This window comes from Rhynchophorus ferrugineus, unplaced genomic scaffold (genome assembly GCF_030347505.1).
Source record: "Rhynchophorus ferrugineus isolate W39M unplaced genomic scaffold, kcgeb_rfMv2 rfM2, whole genome shotgun sequence".
NCBI classification, from domain to species: Eukaryota; Metazoa; Arthropoda; class Insecta; order Coleoptera; family Curculionidae; genus Rhynchophorus; species Rhynchophorus ferrugineus.
The window spans coordinates 66,100,958-66,120,014 of record NW_027472581.1 but is presented as its reverse complement, the minus strand read 5'-3'; the positions used below and the strand labels follow the sequence as shown (position 1 = coordinate 66,120,014).

Below are 19,057 nucleotides of genomic sequence, written 5' to 3'. Positions count from 1 at the left end.
AAACAATTCGAAAAATTAATCTTGTTGCATGCAACAATCGTCCGTATGTGACTGAAGAGGTCAGAACTTATCTTTTTCCACTCGCCATATTCTCCAAATATTACTAATTCAGAATAACTATTCCGCTGAGTGGCATACATTCGGGACATCAAGTTCTTTCTTTTTAATATATTAAAAATTATGTAATGGATCACTTCCAAAAAAAAAATTATCGACGTGGAAATCGTATGGGCGTTTTCACAACTGCCGGCACCGACACAACAACGATATCGGTGGATGCGTAATCTAAAGTAAACTAATGGATTCCGCGCGAAACACTCAGCCGTTCATCAGGCCCATCGGTTGGCCGCAAAAATCAATTGTGCTTTTAACCGACGTGAAAGACTTGGAGCGGTCTTCTTGGACCTAACCAAAGCCTTTGACAAGGTTTGGCACGAAGGCTTTGTGGCGAAATGCATCCGATTAGGTCTATCTGATGACCGAACAGCTCTTATCAAATCATTTCTGTCAGGACGATAATTCCAGGTGAAAATTAAAAATATTCTCTCTAGTCGAAGAAGCCACCTATCTCGGTCTTGTCTTCGATCGCAAGTCTTTCAAAATAAAATTCTCAGGAGAATAATCAATGCCCCTTGGTTCGTCAGTCCCCCAAGTTCACGATTTTATATCCGAGGTCTACTCGAGATATTTCTCCACTCTTCGTCTCTTGGACAATAGATGTATTACCGAGCTGGTCGATATTTTAAGCCATTAATTCATTCGGCTCTTCGTGGCCTTATTCTATCACAGCCTTCCCCGTCGTGCTCTAACTCCAAATTGTCTCGACCTTCTCCGGCGAGCGATTCACTCATGTACCGCAAGCTGCGTGGTGTGATAATGACACCACGTCCTTGCCTGGCCCTTGTGCCTCTTAACGGTGTTACCGGTTACGGGCATCATCCTTACTAACACTAAGAAGTATCAGTTAGGATCATTCGATGATAGGGTGGGGTTTAGTGGATAGCCCAGAGGCAGTCTCCACATAACCAGTCCAACTCGCTTATTCCTGCGGGTCTTCCCGACCAGGTATCCGTAACAGGAATCCCCTTCCCGGTTCCAGTCCAAATAAAAAGTAAACAAATGAAACCCTTTCACACTCGCCGATGTGTCGGTATAGTGTCGTTGCCGGCACCGACATGTCGGCGGGCAGCAACGGGTCCACTCGTGTCGACGCCGATTTTTATTGTGTACAGAGATATTTTTAAGGTTAAAAGAGGAAAGTCTTCTATATGAGACTAATGAAAATGATAAAAACAAAATGCGGTGCCGTGTCGGTGCCGGCAGATGTGAAAACGCCCTATATTAGCCAAAAGGTAGGCCAAGATTGTTGATTATGGAGAACAGTATTTTCCTAAATAAATGTTTAATTTTTTTGGTAAAGCTTCAAAATTTAAAATATAATGGCACCTTTAAATATGCTCGTAATATAAATTGTTCATCGTCCCTAACCCATTTTAAAGAAAATTTCACGAGTCGACATAATGAAACCTTTTTAATTATGTTTAACAATTACCTAAACAACAATGTATACATGAAACCATTTTAATGAATCAAGTAACTGTTTCTAAGTAAATACAGTTATAAAGTACTAAATATAAGTTAATAGTTTGATCGAATTATAAAATAATCCTGTTTAATGAAAATCCTACTTATTTTTGCACCAGATTTTTAGATTATTTTAGATTGCACCAGTCTAGTTTAAAACGAAAATGAATTTATGGTAACTTGATTTATTTAACAACCCAATTTAGTTATAGCACTAAATACATTATAATTATAGACTTGTGTATAAAATCATCATAGCTTGCTCATTATTTAATTTAATTACTAAATAATGCGCAATTCAGTTCAAAATAAATATGAAAAAAAAAATTATTACTTTCCATTTGATTTTTCCCTTTCCCACGATATTGTATATAAAACGGTGTCGCTGTATTATCTGACAAATTTATAATTAATGCACAGATATGGTGCTTAATATACTAAATAATTGAAATTTAATTAATATACAGATTGAGTATAAGTGAATTTATAAAATAATAGTCATCAAATAATCAAAATTTAATATGACGTTTTATTATCATTGACACTGGATTTAACGGTCTCTTAACACAAAATGATTATAATATTATACAATTTAATAGTTTTATTTACTTTTCTTGTCAATAATACTGAGGATATATACTGAGGATCATTTTTACTAATAATTAAAATAATTTTATGAAAGATGGACTTCTCGTTCAATCACTCCAAGTTGATTGCTTAAGAAACTGCCATCGTATTTAATAATAATATTAATCTAAATTTGAGTGTCTTCACAACAAAATTGTGATTAAATAACAAAAGATAATTATAATATCTCATTTAAGATTAACATATCATAAAAAAAATTAAAATAGGGCTAATACAACTGTTTAGTAAAATGTTTTTATAAAAATCGTTTATGCAGAGAACTGCCATTATATATATTATATTATTTAATAAAAATAATAGTCTAAACTTGCAGCAGTATGTTTAAACATAATACTTAAGAAGTATGACCAATAATGAATTGTGTAATTAATTTTTAACATATATTATTATAGTAAATTTTAAAATCAGGGTAAATAAAACAGTTTAATAGAGCGTTTTTATAAAAGTAATTTTTAAAAACATCTCTCAGATTTGAGAATGAATTCACGATCAAAATACAATTTTGAAACTCATCAGCATATTAATTTTCCTTCCTTCGCTATTAATATTTATGGCAAGAAAGTTATCATCTATAATTCGTACTTTCATCTAACTATTAATTAATTAAAGTAGTCTTAAACTATTTATAAAATGTATTAGTTAATATATGTTGTATGTAGTTAATAACGTTGTATAATACAATATATATAGAGTTTAAATGAGAAAACAGAGAGTTCATAACAGAATCGCTCGACAAAAGAAGACACAGTGAGTAAGTGAGTATATATTTGTGCTCTAAAAAAAATAAGTGTAAAAATAAAGAAAATAAATAAGTGAAAATGAAGAAACAATATTTCAATGGCGATGTTTTTTTGATTTAAAGGAATTTTAGATTTACTTTAGATTATAGTCTAAACCCATCAGTTGTTTATAACCTTATATGGTAAGTTTAACTTAGGTGATAATTGATTTTACTGATTTCAATGAAGCGAAATATAGTGGAAACGAAATTATTATGATAAACACTATAAATTGCAACTGTTTTTCTGTTGGTTTAACATTTAAAAGGTCAATAGTCGACATAGAAGCAGGAATGTGATAAAACAGTTTTTTAAGAACTTTCTTCCGTCTCTTCTCCATCTGTCTGAGTCACACCATGTTCTATCGATTCTTGAATTACTTCCAAAAAAGATAAATCTTATCGGCGTGGAATTGATATTTTAGCCAAAAGGTGGGTGAAGATTCTTGATTATGGTGAACAGTATTTTCTCGAATAAATGTCTAATTTTTTTTGTAAAGCTTCAAAATTTAAAATATAACAACAGCTTTGAATTTGCTCCTAATATAAATTGTTCATAGCTATTAATCCATTTTAAAGCTAATTTCACAAGTCGACTTAATGGAACCTTTTTATTATGTTTAACCCAATGATTACAAAACCAATTATATAAACAACTGTGTATACATCAAATCATTTTAATGAAGCAGATAAATGTTACAAAGTAACTACAATTATAGAGTACCAAATACAATTTAATAGTTTGGCCACTTATAAAATAATCCCGTTTAATGAAAATCCTGCTTGTTTTTGAGTTTGCACCAGTCTAGTTTAAAACCAAAATGAATTTCTACTAACTTAATTTATTTAACAGCCCAATTTAGTTATAGCACTAAATACATTATAATTATAGACTTGTGTATAAAATCATCATAGCTTGTTCATTATTTAATTTAATTACTAATTAATGCGCAATTCAGTTCAAAATAAATTTTAAAAAAAACAAAATGAGTACTCCGATTTCACATGATCGCTTCATTACTTTCCATTTGATTTTTCCCTTTCCCACGATATTGTATATAAAACGGCGTACCTGCATTATCTGACAAATGATTAATATATAATTAATGCACAGATGTAGTGCATGATATACTAAATAATTAAAATTTAATTAATATACAGATGGAGTATAAGTGGATTTATAAAATAATAGTTATGGACTTAAACATTTGTTATATTATAATCAAATCATCAAAAATGTGGATTTAATAACCTCTTAACATGAAATAATTGGATCATTCAATTTAACAGTTGCATTCATTTTCCTTGTCAATGATGCCGAGGATACATATTAACGTGATCTTGTAAAGTATGAAAGTAATATAAGGCAACAGAAACTGTAAGCAGTTTATATCACAATAAAAAAATATAATAATTTTTAATCGTAAACGTAGATCGATAGACCAAAAATATAATGCAGATCTTTATTAAAATCATTTTTGAAATTGGACTCACTTCAAGAGATCAATTAAGAAACTGCTATAATACTTAATAGTAATATTTATTTAAATATAAGGGTCTTCATAACAAAGTGAAAATAATCACAAAATTTATTTTATGTTTAACTTATATTAAATTGTTAAAATCTTAACAAATAAGATATATGATGAAGTACCAAATATGATCATTATTTTTTAACATATGTTATGATAGCAAACTTTAAAATTGGGATAAATAAAAGTGTTTAATAAAGCGTTATAATAAAAATTATTTTTAGAAACATCTCTCAGATTTGTGAATGAATACACAATCAAAATACAAATTTTGTAAATTATCAGCATATTAATTTTCCTTTCTTCGCTATTAATATTTATGATAAGAAAATTATCATCTATAATTCGTACTCTCACCTAACTATTAACCAATTAAAGTAATCTTAAATTATTTATAAAATTTACTAATTAATATATGCAACATAAAGTTGCATAATACATATAGAGTCTAAATAGGAATACAAATGTGACAATAGAAGAAGACATAGCCAGCGTATGACTATATATTTCTGCCCTCAAGGAAAAAGTGTGAAAAAAATAAATATAATTAAAATATTAATTATAAATATTAATTATAATTATAAGTCTAGATTTACTTTAATCAAAAATCAACCATCGACCACCAATTGAATATCGCAACCTTAACTTAGGTAAGATAATTATTGACTGATTTCAAAGATTTAATAACGGTTAATTTGACTTTTGAGTGTTTAAATACACCGAAAGGAATAAGGTTATGTAACATAACCTTATTTCTTACGGTTCATTACTTTCTATTAAATTTTCCCACTTTCATGATATTGGACGTATAAACAGTGTACATATAATGAAATGGAAGATATGGAATGCCGTACTTCACTTTTTTAATACACTAGACATAGTTCCTTCTGATTACTACTTTAAAATGATAGTGCATGGTATGTCTATGCCAAAATATACCAACATTTTCGGCCGATTTGTAAATAAATTGCATTTTTCATGTGTAAGTATATATATAGAGTATTTTTATGACATGAAATATCTTGAAAGTTAGTGAAAATAAGTTCTCATTATTTCAGAGTCAATAACCAATCCTTAATTTAAAAAAAAATGGCAGGGAGTTCCTTGTACTCTCATTGTTATACTTAATTTGTACTTTATTGAATCTTAGGTTAATCTAAATTAAAATTATACTAGAACTACTAAAAACTAGAACCGTTAAATCTCTTAATTTAATAGTGACAATTTTTTGAGCTACTCAGTAAACACTACTTTTTAGCTTGATCTTGTAAAAATTTTTTTGCATATTTTAATGTCTCCTTTTTAACAAGGAGGGTTTATCTGGACTAGATCTACTGTTTAACGTGGACTTCGAACCACGGTCCTCGATATTGAGCCTACCGACTAGCGAGTGACCAACTTAGAAATTATCCCAGAAGACATCCGGTCTTACCCAGCCCGGTTACTAGGGTCACACTTTAGGATTATCATAAATATTAAACACAACATAAATATACGACCATGCCCCAGCAGGATTCGAACCCGCAACTATCGCAACAGAAGGAGAACCGTTCCATTGCCTTTACCACTGCGCCACCAAGCCGGCCTATTTAATATTGGGAAGACTTTTAATTATTCAGCAAATATGTGTATTGATTGATTTTGCTTCACAGGATCATTTCAGCTCTTATATGAGTTTATAATGAAATAATTTATATATTCCGCAATAAACTATCGCAACAATAGGTGGATCGCCTTGTCTCCTTACCACTGTGCCAACCATACCGGTAGAAAATTAATTGAACATAGTAATATTTTGTATATCGATCAAAAACTATATTACTTCAAAGTGTATTATTTATTTAGTTACCGCACTCTATTATATATATGACATATATATATATATAAACTTTGTAGATAACTTATTATAATTCTATTAATGATTTCTTACTTACAGAATGGGTCATTATTGTCAATAGCTTAGCACTATACTGAACATCAGTTATTGTAATATTGCAGTTTTTAACAGCTTGGAAAGATTTAATTTTATGGTTGTGTTTTTTTCTAACTAACGTAAATATTGGCTTAAACTAATATTTGTCCGGAGGTGTTTGAGTATTATTACCTCCGTTTGTGGTTAAGAAAATATTAATGTTTCAGGTTTTTCAAATTTATGTTTTAGGATTTTTTCCCACGCCATAAGCAATACTTACAAAAAATCTTATTTTTATACAGTAATTTAATTAATAAGACCAATAAGTAGTGTCTGTGGTGAAATTATTGAATTAAGATGCAATTCAATTGTTTTTTTTATTTAATGCTTAGTTATTAATTATTAGTTGTTGAAGAGTATCCTGCAATTTGTTTTCATAATAACATACAATATTTTTATAGAATCTACTACGAGATTCATATATTAATTAACACTGCTACATTTTTCTGTTAAATACTTATACACTTCACTGTACTACAATATTGGGATGCAAAGGTTCTTCCTGCAAAAGGGGAATCAAAAGTCAAACTAACCCGCGTGGTACTCAATGCTCGGAATTATGTCACGCACTGACTCTGTCAACGTGGCTCTGGCGACCGACTAAGGACGGAATAACCCGATAAAACCCTAAATCCTTGGTACCGCAAGCCCGGAACGGTCCTGCCTTCAGTAGGACCTGACCGAAACACTCGACAGCCTAAATTCAAGGGGAAGAGTAATTTTGGAAGATAGATTTGAAAATTTATGGCTAATATATTAGTAGAAGTCATAAAATAGAAGAAAATAAACATAACTGGTAATATAAAATTAATAGGGTAGCAATAGCCTGAAGAAGTCGAGGGAGGATATCTACTACATGCGTGATCGTACATGAGGAACAAACATCAGCTTGCTCTCGAAGGAAATATCATGTCAGGACAAGCAATCTCATTCAAAAAACCGAATGGCGATCAATGTAAGTAGTAGATGATGAGGAAACACCTTGCTGACTGTCGAGGTAGTTTAAACAGAATTGGGGACGTTCCCCTTTTTTGAAGAAGATGGAATGGATGGAACTGAGGAGCGAGGAAAGAGACAGACGTGAAGGAACTTTTGGGTGACCACACTCAAATCTTCACGAGGGAGACAGTTGGCCGAACAACTGATAAGGGTAATAGTCGAAAGACACGGCGGATCTACTAAAACAGAGTAGCTAGTACTGATAAAATGTGGTAAGGAGTTAAAGGAAAAGGTAAAGCGAGCACCAACTGTACTAAAGTGCTTCGCTTCGCTAATGGCTTCGAGGAGCGCTGAGTGGAGTGGATTGTTCTTGCAATACTGGAAGGTTTTCGTGGCATTGGAGAAGCCAAGTGGTTGGTTTGAAAGGCCTTAGACGGCGGCCGAAAGGTAATCGGACATATGGCTGACATGTAAATTGTACCACAATATGAATTGGTTTGATTATTTTGAGCCTACGTGATATATGATTAACTATCCAAGTGGTTCTCCGATATTAATATAAGTAACAGGGCATATTTGAAGGTATCAGTGTAAGGAAATATCTGTGGGTGTATCTCCTCTACTATACATCTCTTTACATATATACATCAGTTTTCGAATTTGTTAATACAACAGCAACTTATTATGTACATATAACTGAAATGTTCTTCTAGTTAACCAACACACTTTTAATGTGCCGTCTCCAACGGAATTTTGCATCGAGATTTATCACAAAAATCGGTAAACTAACTAATTTCATTTAGACTTTAGAGGAGACTTCTTTTTCTGTGTAGTAGGAGTACCATCCTGTTGCCTTTACCACTGCGCCAACCAAGCCGGCTGTATATTGATTGTTGCATGACTAATTTCGATCTCGGCTTTCTGAGTGTAAACTATACAAACAACATCAAATATACGGCCTTGAAGTATAATTAAATATCTGTTGAGAAATTAAAAGTAAGCTGTCATTAGTAAAACAAATTATTTACATAGAACGAAAATGACATACTGATGATGAATATACAAAATGACGCCACTTGATATAAAAGAAAATTGTCTTCAAAGACAGTTAAAAAAAATCATCTTACATCAAGTTGGAACCTAATGGTTTAAAATTATATATATACCAAATAATATATCATATTTTTACTTATTTAGATTATCTTATACATCTTAAGCTAAACTTTATTTTTAAATTTAAATATTTATATAATATATAATATTTATATGTATAATATTAACTGAATCTTAATAAAACATTTTGAGCGGCCATCTTTAGTCATTCTATGTTTATATTTATTATCGAGTATGAATAAATAGCTCACTATGCATCTTCGATTAAATTTGTGAAAGTGGTGCCGAGAGCAATCCGTGAACTGGAACCAATTTTCTCTTAAGCTGGCATCATAAGACAAGAAGATATAGACATATATAAACCTATATATTTACTATATTCTGTATCAAGATCAAACTTTAAATGTTTTATTGATTAAAATATTTTTTTATTTAAATAACATAACAGATCAATTGAAAAGTCCCTGGCCAGATACATGATGCCAGACAAAAGATGCGTGTATAAACTTGGCAGCTATCGGATTATTAATTTGTGAATTATAGCATTTTGAATGAAGCAACTTTTGTTATTGTGAAAAAAATGGTTGAAAAGGAATTTCGTATGTTGATAAAATATTGTTTTTGAAGGGAAAAAATACAGTTGAAGCAAAAACTTGACTTGATGCCGAGTTTTCGGATACTGCCCCAGGAAAATCAGCCATCAAGGACTGATATGCTAAGTTTAGACGTGGTGAAATGAGCACCGAAAACGGTAAATGCAGTGGATGCCCAAATGAGGTTTTTAATGACGAAAACATTTGAAAAATCCACAAAATGATTTTGAATGACCGTAAATTATGACTAAAGATATCAACTGAACGTGTACATCATATCATTCACGAATATTTGGGTATGAGAAAGCTCTGTGCAAAGTGGGAGCCGCGCGAGCTCACTTTTGACCAAAAACATCGCCGAGTTGATCATTCGGAGCAGTATTTGAAGATGATCAAGCGTAATAAACCCGAGTTTTTACATCGATATGTAACAATGGATGAAACATGGCTCCATCATTTCACTCCGAAGTCCAATCGACAGTCATCCGATTGGACTGTACAAGGTGAACCCGCTCCAAAGAGTGGTAAAACGCAACAGTCGGCTGTCAAGGTTATGGCGTCTGTATTTTGGGATGCGCATGGAATAATTTTCATTGACTACCTTGAAAAAGGAAGGACCATCAACAGCGACTATTACATAGCGTTATTGGACCTTTTGAAGAACGAAATCGCCAAAAAAACACGGCCACAAGACAATGCACCGTGTCACAAGTCAGTGAAAACGATGGCAAAAATTCATGACTTGGGCTTCGAATTGCTTCCTCATCCACCGTAGTCTCCAGATCTGGTACCCAGTGACTATTTCCTGTTTTCAAATCTCAAAAAAATGCTCGTTGCGAAGAAATTTTCGTCGAATGATGATCGCCGGAATTGAGACCTATTTTAAAGCAAAGTACAAATCGTACCATAAAAACGGCATCGAAAAGTTGGAGGGTCGCTATAATCAGTGTATCACCCTTGAAGGGAATTATGTTGAATAGAAAAAACCAATTTTGCCAAAAAAATGGTAGGCCGGGGACTTTCCAATTGACCTGTTGTGTAGAATATCATAATGAAATTTAACCAAGTACACCTATCACAGTAACATCAGTAACCAGGCTAAGTAGGACTTCTGGGATGGTTTTGTTTGGTGTAATTTGGTTACTTTACTTTTCAACACAAAACTCAATGGGCGTTATTCACCAAATGAAAATAAACCATAAACAAATGAGGAAGATTAATAATTTGAACGAAATACAGGAGATATTGAAAAGTAGATTATGCCTGAAAAACATGGTCAAATTTCAAAAATATAAAAACGGTAAAATTACTCAGGAAAAAAGTAAAATGGGCAGAAAGAATGCAGCAAATGGCAAAACGAAAATATTCTGTTTATATTCCAGATACGGTCATATGTATCCTGTATAAGGAGAAACTGCATATCAGTACGTCCGTAGAAAGTGAGAACAACATTCAATAGATAAATCATTCAATGTTTACCTCACTTATGAGGAAGCGGGACAAGAATTATTATACTAGTTCTTTCATACACATGCACTAACGGTGCATTTCAATTTATTGAATAATCCTTGTATTTGTCAGTAACATTCGCTGCCGTTACCGAGTGAAATGCACTAAACATAACTTTCACTGAATTTTAGTATAATCAATTATATCACTTTTACTAACATCATTTACATATGTATAGAGGAATAAGGAAATTTTCTTAATTAATAAACTTTTTAAATAAAAATGTTTTATTATAATTCGTATTAATTATGTCTTTTAATGGAGATCCAGTTAATGTTACGCAAGAAAATACATGAAAACCTCTGGAACAAATAAATTGTATTTACTTAAAAAAACTAAATAATATTCATGTATAAGTATGTATCACATAATTCTTGTTGAAAAAAAGCCGATGAAATTCTTTAAAATATTGAGGTAGACCTACACATTTTATGTTCCATGTCTGTTTTGAAGCATCCACATAAGATTCGATTTCAACCTCAACTCTAAACTTGAGTTCCATATCACTTTAGAATGAAAAATATAATAGACCATTTTTAATTGTAAATTATTGCTGAATTGAAACTTCACAAAATTACAAAGCCTACATTAACCACAAGGAATGTGACAAGTTTGGGCAGATTATGAAGAAAGTGTTCACTATAAGCTGTTCGAAACTAGGCAAACCAATTCAGCTATCTACCGTTAGCAACTAATAAAATTCAAGCAATTAATTAAAGAAATATTCCAGAATTTATCATGAGGAAAGAAGTTGCCTTCCACCGCCACGACGCCAAATCACTTATATATTTAATAACACGGTAAAAAATTTGATGGAGTTTTGATGCAACCCCTTGCCCTTTCTAACTTCTATTTATTCCGATCTCTCCAAAACTAAACTGTGTTTTTACCAGGACAGTGGCAAAAATTATCAATCAATTAGTGATTTCACTATCAAAAACAGAACTAAATTAACAACAGTAGCAGTCAACTCAGAGAGGTTACTAACCAAAATAAATCGAATTTACATTTAATTTTAAAATTGCACATACAACATTAAAAATTAATAGTACTATCATCATACATGGCAGCAAAGGTAAGTAAAAAATCTGGTGAAAAAAAAATAAAAGAAAAGAATTGATTTTGAAATGTAATTAAATCTATTGGTTAATTGGGTATAGACCTATGGGAAATCAATTATGGCGATATTCTGCAAAAATTAATATAAATTTAAAATATTTTAACAAAAAAATTGAACCAACTTTAAAGGAACTAACTAAAATTTAAAAAATAATTAAATTTAGATTTTTAACACAAAAAAAAGCATATTAAATTAAAATATGTACATAATAATCGTTGTAATAACTGAATAAAAATAAACGAAAACGTTATTTAACCTATCTACTACACATATTTTATATTCTACTTTATTCACACAATTTAGCTTAATATTTACCTACCTACATAAAATCAATTATCTACAATATTTCTACATCTTATATGCTATAGTTTGTGCTTAAAAAGCAAACTGAATGGCTTTTGCACTGAATGGCTTCCGCATTTCCGTCACATCACCTCGTCAATAACATTATACACAAATATTTGATTATTTTAGATAAGAAATATGTGAAAACTTTGTACGTTCCTTTAATATTTCAGCGTTTCCCTCGAAACGCCAAGCATAAACAAATTAAATTAAAATAGTATTCATTTTATTTTAAGTACTCCTGTTTTAAGCTCCTTAAACGCCTACGTTGGGCTCTTAATTTAAGTACTTAAGACTGTTATTCAAAAAATCAACAAAAGACATGAAGACAGGCTACGCTCTCATGTTAATACCAAAGTATTGCAACTTTTAGGTAACACTCGAGCGGTGAAGTGTATTTAACAGTAAAAAAACATGAGTGTTAATTAATACATGAGCATTATTACCATAGATGCTAAGGAAAAATCAGTGAATTTTCGTAGTTATATACCTACTTTTTAATTTATTTTAATTTGAATTAGTTTTAAAAAAATGTATATGTCCAAACAATAATAATCCATTATGTAATAAAATATTATTATAGATATTATTTGCAACTGAAATCTAAAAATAGTTTCCAATAATAGTTCACTGAGTCCATCCTTAGAATAAAAAGCGATACCATAATCACAAAAAAAGGCATATACGATAATACCTGATATTTTTCTAAACTCTCGCGCGCAAAAATAAAATTAAATCAAATGATTCACTGTTAAATACTTTCTATTGTCACTATTTAAAATGGCTTATTAAATGTAATTAAAGAATCTAAATTAAATATATTCTTAAAATAATTAAAAAATACCAATAAAGTTCAAACCAAATAAAACCATATAATAATTATATTTCAAAATATATAATTGATGGCGTTTAGCTGAACATTGAATGAATAATTCTTCTTAATACAAAAGCGATCAAAAGCAAAATCCATGAAAATCTATTTGAAAAGGTTTAAATGAAACCTCTCCTATACACTGTATTCGTCAAATATTCTTCTCCTGATTATCACTTATGTCAAGCGATAGCAATCAGCTAAACAGTACATTATTCACTTAAAGTTACCAAAGATGAAAGCCTCAAAAGATGAAGCACTTGGCCACCTATCGAAGTAGTCATGTGAAGCCAGATAAATGAGAAACACTAGTGGTGAACGAGTAATGTAACATACGATGCGATATTTTAAGTAAACTAACAGGTTCTGTTCTTTCATAATAGATACTCAATTTTAAAAAAAAAGTGCCCAAGCTATTTATAGTCCCAATATTATTTATTTTAATTTACTTATTAAAAGAATTATGCGTTTAACTGATGTCTAAGAATGTAAAGGCATAAATATATTCGTAGTTTTTACTACAGCAAATAAACTTAACTTTTGTTAAAATCTAATAATATTTATTTTACTGGTTTCCAAAAAGTCATAAAGTTCCTCCGCTGAAGTAACATTCCTGTTTCGCCATACTTTGTGAAGTAATTCGTTTGTTAACGTATTTTTAAAAATAACACTGTTTCAAGATCATTAAGATATATAGATGACGTATACCATAATACGAAACATGTGGTTTTCTAAACATCTAGGTCTCATAAATGATGGTACCGTTCATGAAATATACGTTAAAAAAAATGAAAATCTACGTATGATCGGAACTTTCTCTCGGTTGGCTTTTGTACAGTACGCCAAGCAGGTCAACGAAATTATACATATTATTAACCTTAAAGGAAAATATAGGTTAAATTACTTTTACGTCTTTATTAAACTAATTTTGGAACTAGTAAAAACCTCGTTATTAATAAAATTTTTATTTAGATAAAAAGATAATTACTAAAAAATAATTAATGAGAAGCATATGATATTTTAGGAAATACGTTAGCTAAAAACAATTAATTTGTTACAATGAAATGTTTTCTTTGTCCTTAAATTACATATCAATGATTAATATTGTTACTGTTAGGAAAATCACAAATTATGTATGTGTGGTCTTCAATATTAATTTATTTGAGTCATACTCCTGTTGGTATAGTCTGGGCTTGTAATTGTTCGATCAGTGATAGATAAATAAATAAATATAACGAGTAACATTAATTGTCCGCTGCATAATCATAAAAATGTGCCCTAAGCTTTAACCGACTCTAAGTTACCCATGAATATTATGTGAATTACCGGTATACTAAGATGGTAAAATAGTTAATATTTTAACGAAAGTCGCAAAATAGCATGTGTGACTCTGAAACCATGGAAGATAAAAACAAGTTTTTATAATGTAGTTTTAGTGAAATATTTTCATGATTCCAGTACATATATAAATATTATTCCAATGTACTCTACGGAAACAAATACATGTTATTCATACATTTAGCTTTTTATGCAATTTGTCCAATACTACCATTCACAAATAATACAAAAATTAAAATAAAATAAGCAATCCAAGAATCAACTACATGTTACAAATACATTTTTTACAAATTAAATGCGAATGTAAACTACTGAACTCGTTGCTGTTGACGTTTGTCTACATAAATTTTTTGAATTCAAAAATTTAACTGAATCTCTCAAAAAAACTTTCAGGCAACTTCACTGATAATGAATCATTTGTTTTTATATGTTTACGATGATAAAACATCCAAACAAGGAGGGAAAATGGCTCCCATGCGAATTGACTGAAACATCAGTTTCGAACCGTTTCAAACATCAAAGCTGCATTCTGAGGCGTATAGTATATTAGTAATATAGTTCAAACTGAAAACCGAACTAAACTGCCACGGCAGTTTTCTATCAACGTCATTTAAAAAAACGGAACAATTTACTGTTAAAAGAAACATTTTATTGCTAATCTTTCGCACAGGACGCAGGATCATCCTCTTGCATTACAGCATCTTGATTATATTGATTATATATATATATATATATATATATATATATATATATATATATATATATATATATATCAAGCTAAAATAAACTAAAACTCATAAATGCGGTAACATTGCGACGCTTTGACGTCTTAAATTGAGATGACTTAGGCTCACTGTTATTTTGGATACTGATTGGCTAACACATAATCAAAACATCAAACACAGATCAAAACTGGCTTTAATCATCAATGTAATCTCAATCATCCATCAAGAGCGACAAAATCATTCCAGTGCCTCTAACATTTCAATGACACTTTTATAGAACAATTTATGTTTTGTCTCAAAATTGGCCTATCACCAGTTGCTGTCCACTCAGATGACGATCGTTTTGATTCCGGAGTGAAGTGGCGGATCCATGTTTCATCCAAAAAAATCCGATTTATTACATTTAAACATGGCCAAACACTGCTCAGAATAATCACACGTTCTTGATTTTGGTCAACAGTGAGGTTTGCTCGGCACCCACTTTGAACAGATATTTCTCATAGTCAAATACTCAGGCAATATAAAATCAAACGTATTCTTTTGATATCTTGACGATGCTATCTAACTTACACAACTTCACTTTTCGATCTTTCAAAATGATTTTGTGGATTTTTTCGATGTTTTCGGTGTTACTGCCTCATTTGAACGTCCTCTGCGTCCTGCATCATCGGTGTCTCTACGACCACGTTTGAAGTCAGCAAACCAACATTTTATTGTTGTTTCTAATGCAGCGGAGTTCTTATAATGCTTTTTAAGCCATTGCTTCGCTTGAACGGTATTTTTACTATCAAGAAACAGTGTGAAATTAAAACACTAAATTGTTTTGATCCATCGTTTTGAAAATAACGAAAGTATCACTCTTAGCATAATAACTCACAAACTTATGAGTAGAATGTCATGAAATTTTAACAGCTTTCTTTTGAAGTACTAACGAATAAAGTGGTGAATGCAATAAAACTAGCACCATCGATGGGTTAGGCCCGGGATTTGTGTTATATATGAAATTAATATACCTTTCTTTTTTTAATTAGTACTTTGATTATAAAAATAGAGTTTATTAAAGAGCAATTTAACATTTGTAATGAATAAAGGGAACTCATCAGCAAATAAATGCACTCTAAAGTAAGAAATTGATTTGGTTGAACAATAGATTTATTGAAAATTTGCAGTATGCATATTATTATTTTTAAATGTATTAACATACTATTGAAGTAGGTCTTCAAATTTTATTTGTGAAATCTGTGTTTCTGATTGGAAATAAATTAACACCAAAATTTTTGGAAACTACGGAAAAAATCCAAAAATTTTCCCATTTCAAATATTTGGGCGAAACTATTCAGGAAACTGTACTGGAAAAGTTCGCTAATATGATTCGTTGTCAAAAAATGTATACAATTTTTAGACTTACAAAAGACACCTACAACAAAAAATATATCTCTAAATATACAAAACTGAAGCATTACAACACTGTGATCAAGTCGGAGTGCCTTTAGTGAGCTGAAGTTCTGACTTTAAAGAGAGAAAAAATAAAATAATAATAAAAAAACAGGCTAAGCGGAGTTAAGGAAGTGGAAAAGTTTAGCAATATATATTCGGATTTAAAAAAGAATACGAACGAAGGCCAAAGTTTAATTGACACAGTACGAGAATGTAACCAACCAGATTGACCAGACACATGATGGAATTCTATGAAGCTCGCAGTTTGGCCAATGTTAAAACAATGAAATGGATCGCTACAATTAAGGAGGATCTGAAAGGAGCCAAAATAACACAACAAGAAATACAGGATAGAAATAAATTTTTGAAGTTAAAAAAAACGGAAAGTTTGTGACGAAGGTGGACCAGACAAAGAAACCAAGGAAACCGACACAAACTTCTGTCTTCTTTGTGCATGCAAACAAGCGACATACAAATTTAAAAACAATCTTGCGCCATTTTGGATACAGGTAATATTTGTGACGAAATACAAAGAATTGTAAGTGTTTATTGCTAAAAAAAATTATAGAAAGATTTTCTACAGATAATTCTTACAAGAATATGAATATGTGGTCATATCTCAAATTATTACTCTTTTATCAACACGTAAAGAAATTGACTTTGAAATCAAATATATACATGTAAAATGGTAATTAAAATCAGTGAACCCTCACAATGTCAACAAACCTTGGCCAATCAGCATCACACACAGTTTATTCACAAACTCATTAAAAAATTACACAGGACTACTAAAATCATCATTGACCTAATGAACGTATTATATTAGCAGATAAAAACAGCGTCTCACAAGCATTCCAAATATAATACCGAGACGAAATGATGCTGTAAAAATCAAGACGAAGTTATAAATTATTTTAATTTATTCTTCAAATATGTGCAGAAGTTTATCACAGCTTTGCAACGGTCTCGGACTTATAGAAAAAAGATAAACAAGTTATAATTAAAAGGAAAATTAAAAGAGATGATATGGGTGCCTAGTTTTAGATATGATGTCCCAGTTCAAACACTTTCATTTTTCAGCTTTACTTGCACCTACAATGACCGGATAAGGCGCATAAATAATCACTGTGAGTGAACTAATTTTGAAAACTTTTCACATATCAGGAAACGTTGACTTATTTTGATATGCCATCAATATCCAAAATTATTTCAAACAAATACATTATTCAACTAAACATTATTCTTTTATCTCTTACTTTACATGGCATTACAACGCATACCGTGTACTAGTGAACTAGTTTCCATACACAAACAATTTCATTAAACTACAACCTCTTTCTTATCAACAGTATATTCCCAGTTTTCGCATATGTGAGAATTGAAGGATGGGCACATGGTGAAGTGATAGAAACTAACGGATTATTTATGATTTATTCGAGTGATTGACAATTAATAGTTGACGACACAGCAACTCGAGGGAGCCCAGAGAAGAAGAGACCGTCGAGTTTTTTTTTATTTAGTAGATTGACCAGCTAGAACCAAATGGTCTTTCGCTGATGTTGCTTCAGGTTCGGGGAATGGTTGTTTTGCGGGCGACAGAGACCCTGGGTTACGAGTGGGACTGTCGTAGTTTGTTTTTTACCGGGGTTTGTGGACGGGTAGGGATTTTATCAAAGTCGTATTCTAAGGTTCCTATGGAGAACCTCACACTGAGCATGTTTATGAAATTTTTCACAAACGGGATGCCTGATTTGAGGTGTATATTAACGTTCCTCATAAACCATGGGGCTCTGAGTAACGCGCGGATGTTTTGGGATTGGAACACTTGTAATAGTTCAAGTTGTCTCTCCGAGACATACCTGTACCACACTTGTGTTCGGTTGAGGCAGATTGGACGGACTAGCATTTTATACAACGTCACTTTCTGTGGGATTGGAAGTTTGCTTTTTCTGCAGAGTAGTGGAAATAGTAGGTTGTACACGCAATTTCCTTTGCAAATCGCTGGGCTGACCATTGGAATCTGCGGTCGAACTGGAGGCCGAGGTATGAAACTTTCTGGAGCATGGGATAGGGACTTTATCGATTTGGAGGCGATAGGCGCGGAACTCCTTCTTGCGTTGGAACAGAATAGCCACAGTTTTGCTCGGGTTTATCTGTAGCCGCCAAAATTTGTACCATGCTATCGCTTGGTTCAGCTGTACTTGGAGTCTGTTGCGAATAGCGTCAGGACAGTAACCGGTTGTGAAGAAAGCGGTATCGTCTGCGTAGACCGTCGAGTATCTGCGTCGGGGTCTTTATAGATCCAGCTCCATCGTTGAGTCCTTGATTGAGAGCGGTACTTGAGTGTTTTATCTTTTAGTATTGGTAATTCCATAACTCTGTAAAAACCTTTTGTTTCCTAGGGAATACCATACTATTTACAAGGACCTATTCAGATTGTTGTTATCGCTAATTGTTCTGATACTGATTTCATTACCTTGAAACTATATTCAAAATGTAGCGGGAATATAATCATATATAATATATTATTAACAATGGTATATTAACAAATAT

The 19,057-nt window shown here is 31.5% G+C and overlaps 1 protein-coding gene across 2 annotated transcripts in view; it reads right to left on the bottom strand.

The window, feature by feature from the left end:
- The window catches only part of LOC143191253 (very long chain fatty acid elongase 4), a 70,524-nt gene that overhangs the window by 28,814 nt on the left and 22,653 nt on the right, over positions 1 to 19,057 (bottom strand). The window contains exon 1 of one of the 2 annotated variants that reach the window (XM_076396147.1): positions 6,477 to 6,562. The exons of the other annotated variant lie outside the window; for it this stretch is intronic. The gene's annotated coding sequence lies outside the window, so the exon portion shown is untranslated. Of the gene's footprint in view, positions 1 to 6,476; positions 6,563 to 19,057 lie in introns of those variants that run through there. 2 annotated transcript variants of the gene reach the window in all.